Genomic DNA, 21,837 nt, shown 5'->3' with positions numbered 1-21,837 from the left:
GCAGGGTTGCTGGATAAAGGGATAAAGCATCCCTGTACTCTCGAACTCTATGGAAGTGAGAGGAAATAGCTGACCTTCGTGAAGGCTGTGCTATGTGCCAGAAGTGAACTGTCTGGCATTGATTTGATCGGTCCCACTATTACTGCCTCTACAGATGAAAGAACTGAGACTCAGAGAGGCTAAGCCATCTGCCCAAGGCTCCACAGCCAGCCCAGGACCAGTGCTCTCCCTCCGTCTTCACCACTAGACCTAATATTTGTTGATAAGTGAACTAAGTACAGTAACTAATACTAGGTTCTACTTTAACTAACAGACATGAGACTCAGACCTGTTTCAGCGCCCTATTTGTAAGAACTGAAATGAGTAACAGTGACTTACATCTTTAAGGTCCACCCTCCACTGCAGGGAAGGTTTCTAGAGCAGGGGACTGCTACACTGTGGCCCACTGCCTGTTTCTGTACAGCTCTCCAGCTGAGTGATGTTTTCATTTTTAAATGGTTGGAAAAAAATCAAAAGAAGAGTAATATTTCATGACAGGTGAAAATTACATGCAATGCAAATTCCAAGTAGTTTTATCGGAACACAGCCCGCCCGTTCATTTCCAAAGTGTCTACGGCTGCTTTCTAGATACAATGGAAAAACTGAATAATTGCGATGGAGACCAAATGGTCCATGAAGCCAAAAATATTTACCATCTGTCCCTTTACAGAAAAAGTTTGCTGACCTCTGTTCTATCAGCTCAAGGGAAATACCTCACCCCAACCCTACCTATCAGCATAGCATTCTTCCAGGTCTGAGAATCCAGAAGACTCCTTACTACTCCTTTCAGGAAATATAATAGTAGGCAGTCCCTGATATCCAGAATGGGCTGATCAGGCAAAGTTTTCCAAATGCTGAGAGCCGTGTCTTCAGCAGTTTTCCCTCTGGAGCTCCCCTTACTTAGAGACACTCAGGTAGTGTTTGTCACTAAGGTGAGGTCTTCCCAGCACCGTCAGGGACATTGTTGGAGCCACCTACCCATGCCCTTCAAGACGGTACCGGAATCATACCTGGATCCTGGATTGGGTTCCACCCTCCCCAGGGGCTGCCATGGCCTGAATCCCTAGAAGACAGTTCAAAGACAACAGGAACCTCACAATCACTCTGAAAGAAGGCACACAGGCCAGCTCTCCAGTGATAATAGGTAGGGGTCCCGGCACACAAGCAGAAAAAGCTGGCTGGGGTCAGGCAGGGTCTGTTCACCTGAAATTCTCTTTCTGTTTCGCTTCGGGAGAGTTTAAAGGGCAGCTGTGGTGAGCACTCCTTGGCTCCATCAGGAAGCCAGGCTTTGAGGGGCCCTTGGAAGTCATCTAGTTCCATGTTTTTACACACTTTGGCCATTTGTGCATCATCACATCCATGATTTTTTTTTTTTTTTTTGCGGTACGCGGGCATCTCACTGCTGTGGCCTCTCCCGTTGCGGAGCACAGGCTCCGGACGCACAGGCTCAGCGGCCATGACTCGCGGGCCCAGCCGCTCCGCGGCATGTGGGATCCTCCCAGACCGGGGCACGAACCCGCGTCCCCTGCATCGGCAGGCGGACTCTCAACCACTGCGCCACCAGGGAAGCCCACATCCATGATCTGGGCCACATCTGGGGACACCTGCACTATTATTTTTTCTCGTTCGTTTGTAAGAAATTCAACCCGTTGAAACTTAAATTTATTTTAAGAGGAGACCTTTTATTTTTACCTTAAATAGAAAGCCAGGGTGAGGAGCGTTCGCCGTGTATAGAACATCAAAAGGAATAAATGCAATGACTATAAACGCCATTTATTTCTCTCTATCTGGTGGTCAGCACATAAAGAGAGGTGGGCGTGTGTCAGAGAGGTGTCAGACCAGATTAGCTCCACACGGAGACGGTCTCTGCACAAAATCCTGTGCTTCGCAACCATCCCTGTGCACCGAGAACCACCTGGGGAGCTTTGACAAAATACAGATAAGCGGTCCCAGGTCCAGAGACTCACCCTTTAGCCGAAGGCGGCGCCCAGGTGATTATGAGAACACAGGATAATCAGAAGGATTAAAAAGAAAAAGTCTGGGCTTTCCTGGTGGCACAGTGGTTGAGAGTCCGCCTGCCGATGCAGGGGACACAGATTCGTGTCCCGGTCCGGGAGGATCCCACATGCCGTGGAGCGGCTGGGCCTGTGAGCCATGGCCGCTGAGCCTGCGCGTCCGGAGCCTGTGCTCCGCAACGGCAGAGGCCATAACAGTGAGAAGCCCGCGTACCAAAAAAAAAAAAAAGAAAAAGTCCAAAGGAAGATGGAGAGGAAGACAGAAGGGAGTTATGTCACCTGTGCTCTCACTTAGCGCACCGCAGTCATCCTGTCAGTTACTAGTAGCCGCCTGGTCCAAACTCAGAGCTCTGACCTAGTTTAAGCTCCCTGGCTGTATTGAAAAGGACCCCGAGGCCAGACTGGGAGTCAGACAATAGGGCCTGGAGTGGTGACATTGACTTTTTTCCCATAACTAATTCTATGAAAGAACAAAATTGCATTGGCCATTAGGGATGGCTGGGACCTTGGGAAGGAAACGAATGACTGAGGTATGCGGTCTGCACCCTGTATACCCCAATAAGAGTCCTCCAAAGGGGACAGGCTTAGGCTGGGTCGACTCCAGCCCATCACGCCCCCCCTGGACGGGCCTCGGCCAAGAACACCTGAGCCTGGGCTGACTCACCAGCAGCTGCGCTGGACCCAACAAGTCCAGTGCTGGGGCCGAGGTAGGCGGAAGTGCCGAGCTCCCTTCCAAGTGACCCAAATTGTCACCAAAGTCACCTCCCAGCTAGGGAGAGCCTCGGGGGAACGGGGAGCGCTCGGGAAGGCTGGAGAAGGAAGAGACCGGAACTGGACCAAGCACCTGCTTGGAGCTGGGAATGACTCGTAAACCTGGGATCACATCTGCCCCTCACACCAGCTCTGCAGGGAAGGTGTGACCAGACCCCCTGAACCGGCGAGTTATCCAGGCCCGTAGAGCTTATGTGACTTGCCAAGACCCCACTGCAGGTGGCAGAATCAGGGTCTCAGCCCAGGTCTGTCTGACGTCACCATTCCAGGCTGCCGGCTCCACACCTCAGGCCCAGGAGCAGAGAAAAATCAGGCAAAGTAGAAGGTCTAACTGTCCTTTGCATAGGAAGACAGGTGACACCTTGCTCTGCGGGCTACACTAGCGTTTAACAATCCCTTAGCTCCAGGCGGGGTTTTGTGGCTTCCGATACCCGCTCACACATACCAAGCGCGGTGAAGAGTGTAGCACGTGTGCCCCGCAACTTTGCAGAGAAGGGAACTGAGGCCCAAAAGGACAAAATTAAAGGGTCCATCATGGGGCCTCTCCCAGCTGCCTGGGAGCTGAGCCATAGTCCCTGGGATGGGACAGTCTGTTTAAAGCCAGACTGCTCCCATCCAGGGCAGGGACATGTCCATCTCAGTCAGCGCATTGAAGGAATGCAGCTGCCCAAGGAGAGCAGCTTCCAGGGTGGAAGGGCCCAGCTCTCTGGCACAAACGTGTGCCTCTATGGCTCCCGAAGCAAAGTTGGCTCCAGCCAGGAGCCGATTCCAATAGGGGACAAATATAGGAACTTACGGAGACCTCTCCTCCCTTCCCCAAGGGAGTAAGCAGCAACGAGCAAAGACTTAAGCTTTCAGGTGGTTTTATCCAGAAGGAAATGGGGATGAGACACCACAAGATGGACTTTTGAAAAAATCCATTTTCTAAAATTATTTCTGAGCAAAGTTGAGTTTGAAATCAACAAACCGATAAACAGGCCAATTACGTAAACCAGGCTCGATGGCAGCCTGGCTCTGAGGAAAGGAATGTAACCTGGCAACCCCACTGGCTCACATCCAACCTACAACCACCGGCTTGTGGTCACCAAGTTCGGGCAGCTGGCGAGCCAGCCGCAGGTGGAGTTCCTTGGGTCCGAGCTAGCAAATGGCGTGTGCAGGGCAGGATGCTCCAGGGTGGGCCCCAGCTCTGGGGAACCCGTGGCATTCCTGAACCCCTATGACACTAGCCACACAGAGAGGATTTCCTTTGAGGAATGGCCTGGCAGTGTGAGAGCCTTTGGGGATTGCAGAGAAAGAACTAGAAGCCTAGTAAGGAGGCCTGAGTCCTGGGTCTGACTCACCGCGTCCTGCCCAGTGCACTCCCAGCACGGAAAGGCCAGTGTAGACCTGCATGAGCTCTGGGATAAATTAGTCTGAGTTCAGTTCTTAACTTCACTGCGAGCTGGCTGAGGACAGGTGAGTTAACCTCGCTGTAAACAGGACTGTCAGAGCACACGTCATGGAATCGTTGTGAAGGTAAAGAGAGAAACGCAGAGAAGCTTCAGTAAGGGCTGAACAGATGTTAACTGACATGACACACCAGGCAAGGGGGCTCACGGCATCCCATCCAGCCCATCAGCTTAGACATTTTCATTCATTCGTTGGTCCATTCATTCCTGCGTTCCGTAAATATGTGTTGAGCAGCTACTATGGCCAGGCTGCTCTGGGGACAGAAAAACAATCTCACCCTCCTGGAGTTTTCAGGTAGATGAGACAGAAGCTAAACTCGATTGTAAATAAATAACTAAGATAATTTCAGGTAGTGTTAAGTGCTAGAGAGACAATAAAACAGGGAGGTAAGGACATGGTAGAGAGGGGCAGGGGATGGGATGGGCATTACTGGTGGGCAGGATGACCCCCTGGAGGCTGTGACTGTGAGGTGAGATTTCCAAGAAAAGAAGGAGCAGCACGGAAAGGAAAGGCCCGGGGGAGGCACGCTTCACGCAGGGGTAGGAGTAAGAAGGAAGACCCGCCGAACACTGGGCGTGAACAGGAGAGAACAGACGGCAGGTCTGAGTCCCAGAGAGGCCGAGAGACGTGTCCAGAGTTCCAGGACCAGCCCCCGGAGAGTCCAGGAAAATGGACGGTTCTCCAAGGAGAAAGTCCCCTGAAGAGGGCCACAAAGGGAGAGAAGGCGTGTGACACCTTCTCTCCCCAGCCTCGGGTCACCTTTCTCCTCTGTGTCCTGGGAATTATTAGCGTGTGCCCTGACCGCTACACTCAGGGGTGATGTGAACATCAGCTCCCCTCAAGTTTGTAAGATCCTGTTTTAAACCGTAAAGCCTTTTCGCTAAATAATAATAATGAAAATAATAATAAGCTCTTTCTGGTTGGGATGTGAGAATAAATAATCCTCTATCCTTGCCCTCCAGGAGGTCATAATCTAGCAGGAAATCAACACGAAAACTGAAAGCTACCTATCACTTGCAAAGCGCAATGAGACCATGAAAACGGAATCACCAACCCTGACCAGGTGGTTGAGGAAGACTTCTAGGAGGAGGTGATGTCTAGCCAGGTGTTGGTGGGGAGGTAACAGCTGGGCAGAGGTAACCTCTGGAGCACAGTCTGGAGGTGGGAAACATGAGCCTCCTCCCAGGCTGGAGGCTTGGGACTTAATCCTTAGAGCAAGGGGGCGGGGGGCGGGGGGACATTGGAGGCAGATAAACAGGGAATCACCTGATTAAGTGACCTGACCCCTCCTGGGAGGGGCAGGGGGGCAGACTGCAGCGGCCAGACTGAAGGTCCCCAAATACCTACTGTGAGGCTGTGCTTCTTGGATGAGAGGAAACATTCAGACTTCAAGGCACCTTAGAGATCTCCTAATTCTAACCTCCCTTTTTAAAGGGCAGGAAACGGAGACCCGCCCAGGTGAAGGTCAAACAGGTCTGTGAATGAGGGCGCCTCCTAGCATCACAGAGAGGCCAGCTCTTTGCAACAGCGAGGAAAGAGTCTCCCCCAGTGAGTCAGCCCTGCTGCATTATTTCAGCAAATGTCACTTGGGAGGGGCTCAGCCCTTTCCAGATCTCAAATAAAACTCTTGACTTAGAGTTCAACCAGCGGCCACGGTGGGCTTCGGCATCTGAGGAGTGAAGGGTGTGCTCACACACAGCACACTTAAAACAGTCTCTCCTCTCTTTAGTACTCCCTTGGGGTGAAACTCCTGCCTCATCAATTACCTGTCATGTGATTTAGGGCAAGACGGTTAACCTCTCTGAATGTGTTTCCCCGACTGAAAACTGGGGATCACCACATCCATGGCACAAAATTGCTTTGATAACTTATAAATATATCCAGCATGCCCTGCGAAGAGTAGGAGGAACCCTAAGAGGGCTTCCAAGAGGAAAGGCACTGCTTGTATGTTTCTGTCCGCGTAAGTCCTGGAAGTGCTGTGGTCACCGCTTCTTGTAGCTCTCTTCTGACTTTTTAAAATTGAAACGATCGCATCAGTTTAATCTCAGGTATACCACCCATTTCCCTGCCTTGTAGTACTAGTAGGAGTAGCAGCACAGGTGTGGTGGGTGGTGTCCTGATGAGAGTCACATATGTGTAGCAGCACAGAGCGAACTGTCTTCTCTAACTACCTGCCTCACATTCCCTCGGCCGTAAAGCCAGCGGATGGGTCCAGGGGACCTGAGGTCCCTCCCAGCTCAAATACGTCAGGATTTTCTGATTTCAGAAGCATAAATCATGAGGCCAGGACTTAAAAAACCCTGTTGAATCATCTGAGATGGTGGAGTGTGAAAGTCACTCTCTTGTTATGACTTCAGAAGAGGGAGACCACTTCTACTCAATGAGGAACCATGTGTCTGTTATACAACACGATTTGTGTTGGTTCCATTTTTTAAACCCAGGAAGATTAACATTTGAATCTCTGGGAAGAGTGTGATTTTCTAAGACAGCTTTGTGAAAATGCTCTATATTACCTTCTAATTTTACCTGTATGTACGATTTGATATATAAACAATGGAATATATATTGTATTACATTATATATGTATTACATCTACATATTATATACATTGTATATGTTTATATGTTTCTTATTTGCAAGTGATGAAGCATAAAAATATTTTTAAATAATGCCCACGAGCCCACAGAAACAGTGGAGCCCACTGAGAATGGAGCAGGCTGACCCTGTACCCTCTCCCCCACCAAAGATGGCCACCTTGGTTTTGCATTATCATTCCCTTGCCTTTTTTTTTTTTTAAACCTGCTTAACTTTATGAAACAGGATCTAGGTATAGAGGGGTGCATGAAACATACCTGTACTCACAAGTAATTACAAGGTGAATTCCCTCATAACCCCGCACCCCCCACCATGACCCTCTCAATCCCAGTCTCCTCTCCCCCCAGCCCAAGGTGACACTTGACTTTTATTTAAGGTAATCACCTTCCTGCTTTCTGCCACCATTTTACATCTCATGTATATATTACACGGGATGTATATATGTTAATCAACTCATGTCAGTGTGCTCATGTTTTGACCTTTCGAATTTCCTGAGCAGCCTCTGCCTTTCCCCTGAGTCTTTCAAAGTATTCTGGGTATGCTAGGATTCCCTTTGCCAGATCTGCGGCCTAGAAATCCAGGCAAGAGGTGCAGGCCACGCTACATTGTTGCAGCGACATTAGGAGGATTAGTAACAATAAAACCACGATAGCGCCTCTTTCTGGTGTGTCCCCACCATGCTGGGCAGTCTGCTGAGTGTTGTCCCCAGTTTTCTCATTTATCCACCCAGCAATCCCACAGGAAGGTGTTGGGGCCTCTTAACTCTGGTTTTTTGTTTTATTTTTGCGGTACGCGGGCCTCTCACTGTTGTGGCCTCTCCCGTTGCGGAGCACAGGCTCCAGACGCGCAGGCTCAGCGGCCATGGCTCACGGGCCCAGCCGCTCTGCGGCATCTGTGATCTTTCCGGACCGGAGCACGAACCCGTGTCCCCTGCATCGGCAGCAGACTCTCAACCACTGTGCCACCAGGGAAGCCCTTAACTCTGTTTTGATGATGACAAAATCAAGGCTTCTGCTGCCAGGACCGCCCGTCCCCCCATCTCCTTCCTAGCTTCTCACTGCCAGGGAATTCATCCTTAAGTCTTGAAGCAAAGATTCCTTAGCCAGTGGGTAGGGGCCGAGAGGGTGGACAGACAGTTCCCCAACTTCCATCGGCTCCTCCCAGGTTCCTCTCTCTGTGATCCAGCTGGGCTACTGTTAGATATTACGGGAAAAAAAAAAAAAGTTTGGAATCCACTTCTTCCAGCAAATGCCAATGTCTTAATGTTGATTGGATCCTGCCTCATCAGTACTGTCCTCCTGATAATTGACGTATAACACTGTCCTTGTATTGTCTGAGACAGGCAGTGTGGTGGAGTGAAGAGCATCAAGTCAAAAGCCCTGAGTTCAAGACCTGTGGTTGCCAGGGGGGAGGGGGCTAGGGAAAGGATGGAGTGGGGGCTGGGGTTAGGACATGTAAGCTATTATATATGGAATGGATAAACAGCAAGGTACTACTGTATAGCACAGAGAACTATATTCAGTATCCTATGATAAACCATAATGGAAAAGAATATATATATAGGACTTCCCTGGTGGTTCAGTGGTTAAGAATCCACCTGTCAATGCAGGGGACACGGGTTCGAGCTCTGACCCGGGAAGATCCCACATGCCACAAAGCAACTAAGCCCGTGTGCCACAACTACTGAGCCTGTGCTCTAGAGACCGCGAGCCACAACTGCTGAGCCCTCGTGCCACAGCTACTAAAGCCCACGTGCCTAGAGCCCGTGCTCCGCAACAAGAAAAGCCACTGCAATGAGAAGACCGCACACTCCAACGAAGAGTAGCCCCCGCTCACTGCAACTAGAGAAAGCCCGCGCACAGCAACAAAGACCCAATGCAGCCAAAATTAAATAAATAAAATTTTTTTAAAAAGAGTACATATATATGCATAACTGAATCACTTTGCTGTACGGCAAAAATTAACACAACATTGTAAATCAACTATACTTCAATTAAAAACAAGAAGAGGAAGAAGGGGAAGGAGGAAAGAAAAGGAATGAAGAAAAAAGCCCCGAGTTCTAATCCTGCCTCCACCACTCCTGGCCTCTGACTCTCTCTCCTCATTTGTCGCTGGGCCAGGAGTGGCAGCCTTGCCTGCGGTCAGAATCCTAGGAGGTGAGAGACAGGAAATGCTGCCTAAGAGCCCGGAGTCCCCTGGAGTCCCCTGCTGGTGCCTCTCAAATCTCTCCCTGGGTCAAGGACCAGCTTTCAGTGCCAGAAGAGCTCGGAGGGAGATGATCAAGGCCACCTGCCATTTGACAGACATGGGGACATCAAGACAGAGGGGGAGAGGGTGGAACTGAGGGGGAGGAAACTCAGGTGTCCTAACCAGACCCCATCACCCCAAAATGTGACACCTGCTCCCATGTGCTGAGGCTGACACCGCACGGAACACTGTTGAAGAGAAGTCCCATTTCATTCTCTCAGCGGGCGCTATGGTCATCCCTTCTTGTGGGGAAGCAAATTGAAGCTCTGAAAGGTGAAGTAACGTTTCCACGATCACCCAGCTGGGAAAAGGCTAAGGCAGGGCTGGAACAGCTAGTCTGACGTCCACCCTCATTTCTAACAGCGGAGCAATACGGGAGGCCCTACTGCCCACTGGGCACCCAGGGGCTCCAGGGCACTTTGGAGGTTGTGCTGGACCTGCCCGGTCTTGCCTCCCCAGAATGGAGGTCACCCTGCAGCTAAGCCACGTTCCCCCAACAGTCGCCGCCCCAGGTTTCTGCATCACAAGGCAGAGTGGCCACCCAGGCAAGGACAGGTCCCTGGCTGTGGGAAAACATGCAAAACACCCGGGCTAGAGGTTTGTTCCCGAGGAGACAGAAGGAACTCAAACTTCCCCTGAAGGGTGCCTGCGTGGGCTAGAGGCCAGCCTGCACCCTGGGGCAGAAACCTGAGCCCAGATTCCCACCGCTCCCCTCAGTGCCGCCAGCAAATCCTCGGGTCCCCTCCTCAGGAACCCCAGCGAGAGGAATGAGTTCCAGAAATAAGCCCTCGCAGCCCACACCCCCTCCAGCTGCCCTCCAAGGGGCCTCTCTGGCTGCAAATGATGCCCCAGGGCCAGCAGGCTTGGCACAGCTGTGGCCGGCTGCCTGAGGAATGCACAGACCCACACGTGTCAGAGAGCTCCGCTGGGGCATGGTTACAGGAAACAGGGCAAAACAGCCTGTTGGCACAGTGCACTCCCCCTCTGCCTCCCAGCTTCTGACCTCTGATAGCTGTTGGCTGTCCCGGCTGTGCAGGAGGCAGGGCTGGACCCTTCAAGAGACAAGTTCTGTTTTTGGCTGTGTGGCTCTGGGCAAATCACTCCCCCTCTCTGGACCAATCACTCCCCCTCTCTGGACCTGTTTCCTCTGGATGAAGGAGGCTGTCCTGTCAGGCTCAGAAGGGCAACGATTTTGTGACATGCTCCCTTTACTGGGAGGAGAGTCACTTTTCCCCACTGTCTCCTCCTGCCCTCCTTCATGTGAAATGAGGCATGCCCCCCGCCCTCCACCCCGGGCACATCAGGCTCCCCCACTGGCAGCCCTTGGCTGTAAAAGGCCCCTCATTAGTGCCGGGAGGAACCAGGGAGAGGGTCCCAGGGCAGCCTTGGGCCAGAGCTTCAGGGCCAAAGTGATAAAACAATAACATTTAGTATCACCCCACCGCAGCTGGAGTTCCCCGCCTTAGAGTTTTGAAGCGGAGGTCAGTGGGCTGCACTGGGCACTCACTGCTCCTGGGATGACCGACAGGCCACGTCCACCAGATCCACTGTTTGGAGTCAAGATCTGAAGATTCTAAGAAGAGTCAGCATCCCTTCGGGGCTCCTTAGGCCCTACAAGAGGTTTCTGCCCTCACTCTCCCCTTCTTTAGAGATGTGGGATGAGGCCCAGAGAGGCTGAGAAGCTTGCGCAAGGCTGCACAGCCGGGGGTTCTGAAGGAAACTGATCCTGCCTGCGGTGCGACTTCCTCTTCCTACCGTGGGCTCTGGGCTCTCTCAGGCACTACGGAGCGAGCTCGTGGTCGCCCGGAGCGGCTATTCCCGCCGGCGTTTACCGCCCGGTCCGGGGACACGCGGCGGCGCGAGCCCGCAGCGACAGGTCCGCTCGCCCCAAGCGGAGGCAGAGCGAAGATTGGAGGCGGCGCCCGGCCCTCCGGGGACGCGCTGCCCTGGACTTAAGGGCTTTTTCTTGGGGACGGAACCTCCAGGGTTGCGGAGCAGAAAGGCTAGGGGATTTCGCAGGCGGCAGGAAATGGTTGGGTTTAAACTAAAAATACCCGCCCGCCCGCAGCTGTCACGCCAGGGCCCCCGCCCCCGAGCCGGGCGCGCCTCCCCGGGTCCCCTTGACTTTCAGCGACCCCGATCCCTGAGGGACGCGCCACGGCTGGGCCGGGGGGTTGAGGACCCGACCCTCTCGGTCCCCGTCCCGGCCTCCCGGTCCCGAGCCACTTACCCGGCCGGGAGCTTGCAGGAGCGCGGTGCCGCGGGCACTCCGGGCAGAACCACCCTACCCCTCCCTGCGTCCGGAGAGGCTCCGGGCTGGGCGGGGCCGGGGCGGGACCCGGACACTCGCCCCCGCCCCGCCCAGTCCTCTGGGGACCCGCCAAGGGAGCCGCCCCCAGGCCCCGCCAAAGTGGCGGGACGAGAGAGGGACGCGCCGGGCTCCGCGTGCTCGGCGGAGGCCCCCGAGGCTCGGCCCCAGTCCGGCGGGCGGAAGGAGCGCTGCCGTGGGGGGTCGCCACTCTCACCCCAGGCCCCGCGCCCGGGGCTGCCCTCTCCGGCTCGGGAGCCGCCCCGAGCCCCGCCCCGCGCCTGCCTCCGCCCGGGTCTCATCCTTGGGGGTGGCGCGGAGCTGCCGCGCCCCGGGGGAAAGTTCGATCTGCGGACTTCCTCTGTGCGTCAAGCCTTGGGGAGGAGGCTGGGGACCTGGGAGGTCTTGCCCTCTGGGAGCCGAGATGGGAGCAAAGGCAGGGGCACCCCTCCCGGAGGCGCGAAATCCGAGGAGGAAGTGACACTTATCAGCCAGCCTGACAGAGGGGGCGCCCCATCCGGCCCCTCCCACCCCACAGTCCCAGAAGCCACCGTGCGAGGGATCTTCGCGCCCCCGGCTCGGACGGGAGACCCCCAGGATGCCGAGGGGGGTGAGTCACGAGGAATGTGAATCCCACCCATAAACAACCTCCTATAAACCCGAGGCGCTAGAATGTGCCTCCCCTCGGTCTCCCCGCGCGACCCGCCCCCCAGCGGACACTTCCTCCCACGCGTTCGCAAACCCCTGATCCAGGGACTCCAAGTCTTTAACCTTACAGCAGAGTCTAAATCTTATCTGCCTCTGACTTTGTGCTGCTTTGAGTGTGTGTGTGTGTGTGTGTGTGTGTGTGTGTGTGTGTGTGTGTTTTCCAAATGCAGGGCAACGTAGAAGGATGCCAAAGCTCAGCGTTAACGCTGGGAAGACCTAGCCTGAGCTGAATGCCTGAGTGTCAGCCACACTTCCTTAACTCAGAACCCATTCACTCAGTTATAATTATTCACAGGGTCAGAGGAGATAACACACAAAGGGCCTCTTTCATCCTTGCCCTTTGATTGTTCGAGGTGTCCAGTTATGTTTGTCATTATCATCCTGACTCCAGCTGATACGCTGCTGCAGGCTTTGGGGTTGCAGCAGTCTAGCTGAAGGTACAGACAGCGGTCAACAATTATTATAATACTGGGCATCTGGATAATGTGCTTTGCTTTTCCAAATGCGGTCATATGTATCTGCTAGTGAAATCTCTGCAAAGATCTCCCAGGTAATTAAGAAAAGTTTCCTGAGTTCTCTCATGACGGAAACAGGTCAGGTGATGTGCACGAGGATGAAGACGGATCCACCAACGCTCCTGAAAGGGTGAGGCCCTTCAAGTCAGTTTCCTGCAGTGAGAGACAGTTTGACGCAGTGGGGAGTCAAGAGCTCAGGCTCTGGTGCCAAACTGCCCAAGTTAACGACTTTCAGCTCATTACTCAACTTTAGCTTCCTCTTCTGTTAAATGGGTCTAATAGTAACAACCTCTCTTGAATGGTTTTGTGCCTGGTATTGTGAGCACCCAGCTCAGGTGAACTGCTCTGGAGATAGTAGGATCACTGTGGTTCCTGGGAAACAGCTATTTAGTCTTTTTTTTTTTTTTTTTTGCTGAGCCATGTGGCTTGTGGGATCTTAGTTCCCCAACCAGGGATTAAACCTGGGCCCCCAGCAGTGGAAGCTCAGAGTCCTAACCACTGGACCGCCAGGGAATTCCCTATTCAGTCTTTCATCAGACATTTCCTGAGCGCCTACTATGTGCTAGTCCCTGGGAATATGGAGAAGAATGAGTCATTCTTTCGGACGATCACCCGAAAGGAGGTCACAGGGCAGTGATTCTGTGTCCAAGGGGCTGTAGCCTGAACAGGGTAGTGTGGTACACAGATGGACTGTTCTTCTCACTACAGAGCACCTGTCAGAGCTGAGAGACCCAAATCCCAGGCCCAGCTCTGCTGCTTGACTGAGGGAACCTTAGCAAGCCGGGTAACCTCTTAGAACCTTGGTTTTCCCATCCGTTAAATGGCGATAGCAATAACATTTCATAGGTGAGAATACATGGGATAAAAATATTGTATAAACTGCAAAATACCATGCAGACGTTACTAGTTTTATTATTAGCTTGACCCTTACAGGGCCTAGTGCTTTCAGTATAGTCCTCCATTGCTTTCCTTAAGCCTGACATAAAAACAGGAGCTTCCTTTTTGTTCATTAGATGGCAGTCTTTCGTCTGTCTTTTCCCCCTCCAGTCCTACTGTGTGCTCGTAGGGTGAGCGGATGCACCAGCCTTGTTTGATAACCTCTCTGAGTCGGCTGCCTTCCCCACTGGCAGCTGCCACCCAGTAACTGAGTTGAGGCACCCCTGCCGGATGGCAGTCATCTCAAGCACTAAGTCCACGTGGAAGGGAAAAAAGTTGAATAAACAATGCGGGAGAATGGGGGAGTTTGCAAGTAGGAAGGCTATAAAAACTTCGTCTTCAGCATTACCCACTGCTACAGAAAGGAGTGGAAATGAAAGCTTATCTGGAAAGAACATTCTGGCAAAGGCAGGCGGGAGAGCCCCTCTGTCATCTCTGCAATTGAGCACAGGAAACCCCACCCAGCCTCCCTTTCAGACGTGGCCCAGAGAAGGAGCCACAAGGAGGCCCTAAAATGATGCCGTTTGGAAACTGACTCATTTGGCGATGGGGGTTGTTTGTGCAACGTTTGAAGAGTCTCCCCAAGAGTGAAATTTTTTGTTCTTTCTCCACGTCTCTTCCCTGTGGCCAGCATCTCTACCACCACTCACCTGGAAGCAGGGGCCAATTTAAAAGGCCTGGGGAGGTTATTCAGGTCTGTTTCACATTTGCCTTGGCTAGCTAGCCTCAACAGCAATCCTCAAGTCTTAGTTTGTGTGATTCTTAGTTGTTTGTGTGTTCAGTCTCTACAGAAAGATAACAAGGAAAGCCGGAATGGCTCTTCTGACTAATTCAACCCCTCATGTGCGAATGGGTAAACTGAGGCAAGAGGGCAGGAAGGAAGGACCCTGCCCAGGGTCCAAGGGTGGTCATTGGTGTTCTGGAAATTTATGTTCCCATTTCTCCATCCCTAGCCTGGCTTCCCCCTTGGTGACGACTTACCTAGTGCTCTTGGCTACGCATAGATGAAAAGCTTGCACTGGGGTAGCCATTTCTGTGACGCCTCATCAGAGATATCCCAATCTGGGCGTGGACAGCTGGTTCTCATCCTGGCTCTGCTCTCATTTGCTTCCTTCTTTGTTTCCTCCTTTGCCAATTCTCCTAGTGTTAGTCTGTCTTTTCCCCCTCCAGTCCTACTGTGTGCTCGTAGGGTGAGCGGATGCACCAGCCTGGTTTGTCAACCTCTCTGAGTCGGCTGCCTTCCCCACTGGCAGCTGCCACCCAGTAACTGAGTAGGGGCACCCCTGCCGGATGGCAGTCATCTCAAGCACTGAGCACGGTAACTGGAGTAATTCAGGCTATTCCGCTACATACACGAATTATGCTGCTGCTTTAAAAATTAATTTTATTTAAGTATAGTTGATTTACAACGTGTTAATTTCTGCTGTACAGCAAGGTGATTCAGTTATACATATATATACATTCTTTTTCATATTCTTTTCCATCATGGTTTATCACAGGATACTGAATATCGTTCCCTGTGCTATACAGTAGGACCTTGTTGTTTATCCGTTCTATACATAGCAGTTTGCATCTGCTAATCCCAAACTCCCAATCCACCCCTCCCCCATCCCCCCTTGGCAACCACAAGTCTGTTCTTTATGCTTGTGGGTCTGTTTCTGTTTTTTTTTTTAAAATAAATTTATTTATTTTTGGCGGCGTTGGGTCTTTGTTGCTGCGCGCGGGCTTTCTCTAGTTGAGGCGAGCGGGGGCTACTCTTCGTTGTGCTGCGCGGGCTTCTCACTGCAGTGGCTTCTCTTGTTGCAGAGCTCGGGCTCTAGGCGCGCAGGCTTCAGTAGTTGTGGCACGTGGGCTCAGTAGTTGTGGCTCGCAGGCTCTAGAGCGCAGGTTCAGTAGTTGTGGCGCACGGGCTTACTTGCTCTGCGGCATGTGGGATCTTCCCGGACCAGGGCTCGAACCCGTGTCCCCTGCGTTGGCAGGCAGATTCTTAACCACTGCGCCACCAGGGAAGCCCCCTGTTTCTGTTTTGTAGATAAATTCATTTGTAGCATATTTTAGGTTCCACATATAAGTGATATCATATGGTATTTGTCTTTCTCTTTCTGAATTGTGCTGCTTTTATAAAATAAAAATATAACGTGCGTCAGAAGCACAGGACTGGATCCTGGGTTGACTGGGTTCTAGCCCTTGTTAATGCTGTTAATTAGCTGTGTAACTTTGGGTCACTTCTGAGTCTCTGAATCTGTGAAATGAGAGACCTGGAAAAGATCATCTCTAAGTTACTCCTCCCAATTTAAAAACCAATGTGAATCTTGATTGTACTGGATAATAATGTCATTTAGCATGACTGTTAAACACTACTATTATTATACTCCAAGGAATAAGTAATAACAGAAATAAAAATGTTAAGGTAAAGTCGCCATCTTTATTCCTAAAAAATAAAATCCTTCTGAAAGAGCCTTGCTATATTCCGCTCATCAGTGAGCAGGCCCATCTATTCTCTCTGCTTTTGCTTAAGGAACATCTTAAGTGGTTTTTAATTAATTAGATATTGTAGATTATAGAGGTAATTGTGGATTATTGTAATTGTGAGGTAATTGTAGATTATAAAGTTGTATTAAATTATACAGAGAGAGTCCCCTGTGCCTTTTACCTCGTTTACACCAATGGTAACATCTTGCAAAAGTAGCTGGTACAATATCGTAACTAGGATATTGACACTGATGCCATCAAGATACGGAGTATTTCCATCGCCACAGGGTCCCTCATGCGGCTCCCCCCTCCTGCCCTCATCCCCTCCTTAACCCCTGGCAACCATTAACCTGTTTTCATTTCTACAATTCTGCCGTTTCAAGGATGTTATATAAATGGAATCATTTATAACCTTGGAATCATGTGTAACCTTTTGGGACTGGCTATTTTCACTCAGTGTAATTCACTGCTGATTAATCCAGGTTGTCACTGTATCAAGAGTTCATATCTCTTTATTGCTGAGTAGTATTCCATAGTATAGATGGATCATTGTTTGTCTAGCCATTTACCTGTGGAAGGACCTCAAGATTGCTTTCAGCTTGGGTTCTATTGTGAATAAAACAGCTATGAACATTTAGTACAGGTTTTTGGTTCAAGGTAAGTCATTACACTTAAGTTTTAACTGTTAGTTATAGTACCTGTATACAATACCACACCACCAGAATTTTTCCTGTTTATTTGTAGTGATGAACACACTCCAAGGATGTTGAAGTGTCTAGTAACTGCCCAGGACCAGGAAGTTGTGAGCTGTGGAAATTCAACAAAAGCAAACTACATGGTTCCTACCATCAGGAATTTACAATCTATTGGGGAAGCAACATTAAGACTGAAACATTTGAAATAACAAGACAGCGCTGCAGGTCATCGGATGCTAGACAGCACGGTACAGAATCGACTCTTAGTGGAATCCAGAAACGGGAGAGAGGAGTGAAGGCTCGAGTGTTTGGGGGAGGGCACTGTGGATAAGGTGAGACGTGAGCTACATCTTGAATGATGGACAATAATAATGATATTTAACATCTATTACGGGATTACTATGTGCCAAGCACTGTCCTCTGACTTTACTTATATTAACTCATTTAGTCCTCATCAAGGTAGCTACTATTATCTAATTTTACAAATGAGGGAACAGAGAGGGTAGTAACTTGCTCATCATCACACAGCTATCACATGACTGGCCTGGGGTACAAACCCAGGCACTCTGCCTTCAGCCTACACTCTTATTAATAATCACTGCCCCTTCCGTCTGCCTGGTAGCAATAGCGGAGGGCCATTTTCTGCTCATGATTAAATTCCAATCTGTGTCTTAGGTTATATTTTTACACAGAGCCACAATGAACCCCAAACATTACAGCTCTGGCTTCATTATTGTGATGCGTTCCTTATGGGTCAAGCTTACTGATGAGAAATTAAAAGTACTTTGCAAAGAACAGCACCAGCCTTAGTAACGGAAGAGAAAGTCTGCACATAATGAAGAGGACCAGCCTGGAGGTCTGCTGTGTGTGTGCGTGTGTGTGTGTATCAGGGAGTGTAAACAGCAGGGCTGAGCCCTCCAGTTACACTGATCACCTGCACATACAGTGAGAAAAACATCAGAGCTTGTTTCATATGTACCATGAAACACGCAGGGCTGGCTGAGCTCATCTCGTGTGATGATTGTGGTTTTGAGTTCTCTGAACTGCTCTGTACCAGGGAAGTCACAGCCACGCTCAGCGATTTCCTTGGTGCTGAACACGTGAGATGTGTGATTACTCTTCTGTCACAGCCTTGACAGCTGCTCGGCTTTCCAGCTTCACTGTTTTGCCTTAAACAATGGCACGGGGCACACTAGGAACCCAGCTTATTTGTTTGTTTGATTTTGTTTTGAAACCTGAATGCAGCCGTGATAATGTCAGCGTTGCGAAGCCAGGGGTGGGTGGGGTGCGGGGTGGGGGGAGAGGGGCATGGGGAGGGGGGAGGTGTCGCAGAGTGAAAAGCTCATTGGATGGAAATCTCCTGACGTGGTACCTCCGGGGCTAGGCATTCCCCAGCTGGCTGAGTGCAGGGCGGGTCATCACCCCTCCACATCTACAAAATGGGGCCAGTTCGTGCCCTGGGATCCCCGTAGGAGCTGTCATGAGGATCGCAGAGAATAAGGACCGTGAGAATGTGCTACAAACTTGAAGTTCTGTGCAAACGTGTGCTATCTTGGGAAATGAAACCCTCCAATGACTAGGCTTGCCAACCAAAGTTCATGGCAGACCAACTCAGGAAGAGGCTGTGGGTAAGGAAGACGTCTCCATTAAGGAAGAGAAATCTTTTCTTGTTTTTGCTCCCTGGAGACATGTTTTGGAAATCTGCTGAAATGTTCTCTCCTTGCTTTCGGCGGCCTTGGCTATTCTGAACGTGTGATAATATTAGAAGCTCAGTGTGATCGGCAGAGTGCCCAGGATGGGCAGCGGGGGCTCTGCGCCCAAGTTAGGGCAGGGCATTTGTGCCACTCCCATCACCATGCAATCGGCTGGGCTCTGCTCGGGGGAAACCCACACTTGGGGCATGGCTGGCCCCTCTACTGGACTGGCGAGGCTTGTGTCAAATAGATCCGCACACCTGTATGAAACCTGTTGCTCTCGATGACAATGCTTGGTGTTTCCCCAGCAGAGGCCATTTCACGGCAGGAGCTTCTTTCCAGCAAACCTTAGAATCTTGCTGCAAACTGGCCCCAGACACAGGCGGCACAAACGCTTTTCGAACTGACTGCCACAAGTCCTTGCACTGCAAGACCCTGGCACCTGGCCTGGAATCTTACAGAACTTTAATCCTCATTTTCTTCTTTGATGCTGTCGAGTTGGTGTGCAGAGAAAAACGGCAAGTACCACCAAATGCACCTGCTGGCTCTTCAAATCGGTACTCAGCAGACAGAAGCAGCCCCCGTGAACAGGCAGGAGAGAGCAGCACGCACACCCTGTGTCCTTGGGTATTTCAAAGGTCCTTGCTGATGCTGCGCCAGCGGGATTAATTCACCTGCTTCAGCAATCAGGGCTGTTTCATCATCCCAGCTGAAATGTTTGTTTGTGTCACTGGCAAATCTGGGCAAAGGACTGGACCCTGTCCGCTCAGTTTACACTCTAAGATGGCCTGAAACACAGGTGCACGCCCACAGATAGCAGCCTGAAGACACTATATCCACTGGCCCAGCTCCTTCATGCTCCAGAGACTCGAGAGGTTCAGGGAGCTGCCCAAGGCTGGGGAACGCCCTCATTGCCCAGCCCACAGCCATGCTTCGCTTACCTCCACTGCCAAACCCAGGGGACACTTGGGTCCTTACCTGGCCTCTCTCGGCTTCTGACAGCCCTGACGGGGCTTCTCTCCTGCAAGTGCTTGCTCATTTCTCCTGCCTCCTTTCTCGTCTTCGGGCCTGTCCTTCCCTAACTGCACACATCCCCCAGCTTTCATCCCTGGTTTTTCCTTTTTCTTGCTCTCCCTGCCCGAATCTCTTTTACCATCAGGTCCAGACCTGCCCGGGCAATCATCTCCCCCAGTATTTCAGACATAACCTAATGATTTAGATAGATGCCCCTCAGATTCCTGGAAACTCAGAATGTTCAGAAGTAACCCATGACTCACCCCTTCAACCCTCCCTCCTCCTCCCCCGGTATTTCCCATATTCCTCAGCAGGCAGGAGCTCTAGTGGCTAAGCCAGAACCTGGGAGTAAGCCTGAGTCCTGCCTGCTTCTTCCCAGCCTCGTCCCCACACGCACCAGCCACCAGATGCTGTCAGTCCTACCATCAAACTGTGGAACGTGGCTTTTGCACTGCTACCCTTCACCCCTAGCACACAAGCCAGAGCCTGGGAATCGTTCCATCTTACAAGGGTCTCCGGACTGGCCTCCCTCGGTCAGTCTGGGCCACCTGCAATTCATCAACATTCCTACCAGGCTCATCTCCCAAGAACTCTGCTGCTTACACTCTGTGATCTTCTCTCAACCCAAGGACAAAATCCTACTGCCTGGTGAGCCCCCAGAGCACGCCTGGGCCTTCATGCCTTTGCCCTGGCTGTACTCTCCCTGGAATGTCCTTCTCTTTCTCTTAATTTTTTTTGTCCTTCCTTTTTAAATAGCAGCTCTTTACCTCTTCGTCAACACTCAAGTCAAACACCAGCCCCTCTACCGACTGGCTCTGATCCCTGAGGCCCTGACTCGCTGTGTCGGGGCCCACACCCTCAGCCCTCTCCAGTACTTAGTGACATTCTTGCATCTGTCCTCATCATAAGATGGTGAGGTCCCGGGCAGTGGGAGTGTCTTACTCCACTCCATGTCCTGCTTAGCACAAGCTCTATGGCCAAATGTTTCTCTCCCTCCTATGGCATCTGCGGTCAGTATTGTGAGTTTCACGCAGTTTGGGGTTTCTGAGATACTGTCCTGCATTGCTTACCATGTCACGTGTTCTCCATTCAGGAGTTATGCATTGAGCACATACTAAGTGCCAGGCGTAGTACTAAGGACCAGGGGTGAAAAAATGAGTTCTGTTGGACTAGAAGCTGATGGTCTAGTGGGCAGTAAGGGCATAAAATTAAACTGTGATACACAGAAAACCCCTAAAGGGTTTCCATCCCCAAAAGTAGTAAAATGGGGCTGAGTGGTAGGACGCACAGTGGTTATATTCTTTGATGACTGTGTATCCAGGGTTTGCAGAACTGCTTTATGCGCAGCTGTCTCCAGGCCTGATGGTAGCTGAGCTCTCAAGCCCTAACTGATTCATACAGTTTAGAAAAACCCAACTTTATGCCCATATTATTCAATACCTCACCACCTAATTAAATGTATTAAGTATTTCTAAGTGCTCATCATGGACTAATATGAGACACATAACAGAAGTAGAATAGGGACTTCCCTGGTGGTCCAGTGGCTAAGACTCCGTGCGCCCAATGCAGGGGGCCTGGGTTTGATCCCTGGTCAGGAAACGAGATCCCACGTGCCGCAACGAAAGATCCTGTACGCCTCAGCGAAGACCCTGAGTGCTGCAACTAAGACCCGGCACAGCCAAATGAATAAAGACATAAAAATATATTTTAAAAAAAGTAGAAATAAAACTCTGTTTATCTGGCATGAGGGAAGAAAGTATTCCTCTGAAATTTATTTAACACAACCCCCTTAGGCCATGAGTCTGTATAATTTTTGTTGGCAATCTAATATATACTACGTTTCCTTGACTTCTTAACCAAAGCACATGAAATACCATTTCCTTTTCTGGATGATTTAGAATTACTACACAGGGCTCTAATGCTCAAGGAACTGTGACATGTGAGGGATGTTTCCCCTGCTTACACCAAACGCTTCCAGAATGTGACTTTTCAAAAAAAAAAAAAGAGGAAAATCCCCAAATATCTGCTTCTCAATTTAAAAAAATCTCCTGTTAACCTGTTAGTCGTTGCTTCTTTCTGCTTTTAGTGCTAGCCTTTTAAATTTACTGCTCCTAATCTGCTGTGGCTGTAATATTAGAAAACTGAGAGAGTAAACCATTCCCTAAAGTTAGAACAGGACTTGGACGGGAAGTGAGAGCCGATTCCTAGAAACCGGCTAGACACTGTGTGCACTGAACCGACAGCACTTACTGGCTCTTGCTGCCCCTGCTTCCTAAGTAAGACAGACTAGTGCCCCCTACCTGTCTCGTGGGGTAAGGCAGAGACTCATTATGAAATGCTCCAAGTTTCTCAAAATACAGAATGATTTTGAAAGATGAT

General features: G+C 50.8%; 1 protein-coding gene across 1 annotated transcript in view; it reads right to left on the bottom strand.

The window, feature by feature from the left end:
* Nucleotides 1–11,478, bottom strand: part of SYNE3 (spectrin repeat containing nuclear envelope family member 3) — a 90,568-nt gene extending 79,090 nt beyond the window's left edge. Inside the window, exon 1 of the mRNA XM_079914424.1 lies at nucleotides 11,347–11,478. The gene's annotated coding sequence lies outside the window, so the exon portion shown is untranslated. The remainder of the gene's footprint in view (nucleotides 1–11,346) is intronic.
* Nucleotides 11,479–21,837: the final 10,359 nt, after the last annotated feature.

This window comes from Stenella coeruleoalba (assembly GCF_951394435.1).
Source record: "Stenella coeruleoalba genome assembly, chromosome: 2".
In the NCBI taxonomy this organism is placed as follows: Eukaryota; Metazoa; Chordata; class Mammalia; order Artiodactyla; family Delphinidae; genus Stenella; species Stenella coeruleoalba.
This window is presented reverse-complemented; position numbering and strand designations above follow the sequence as displayed.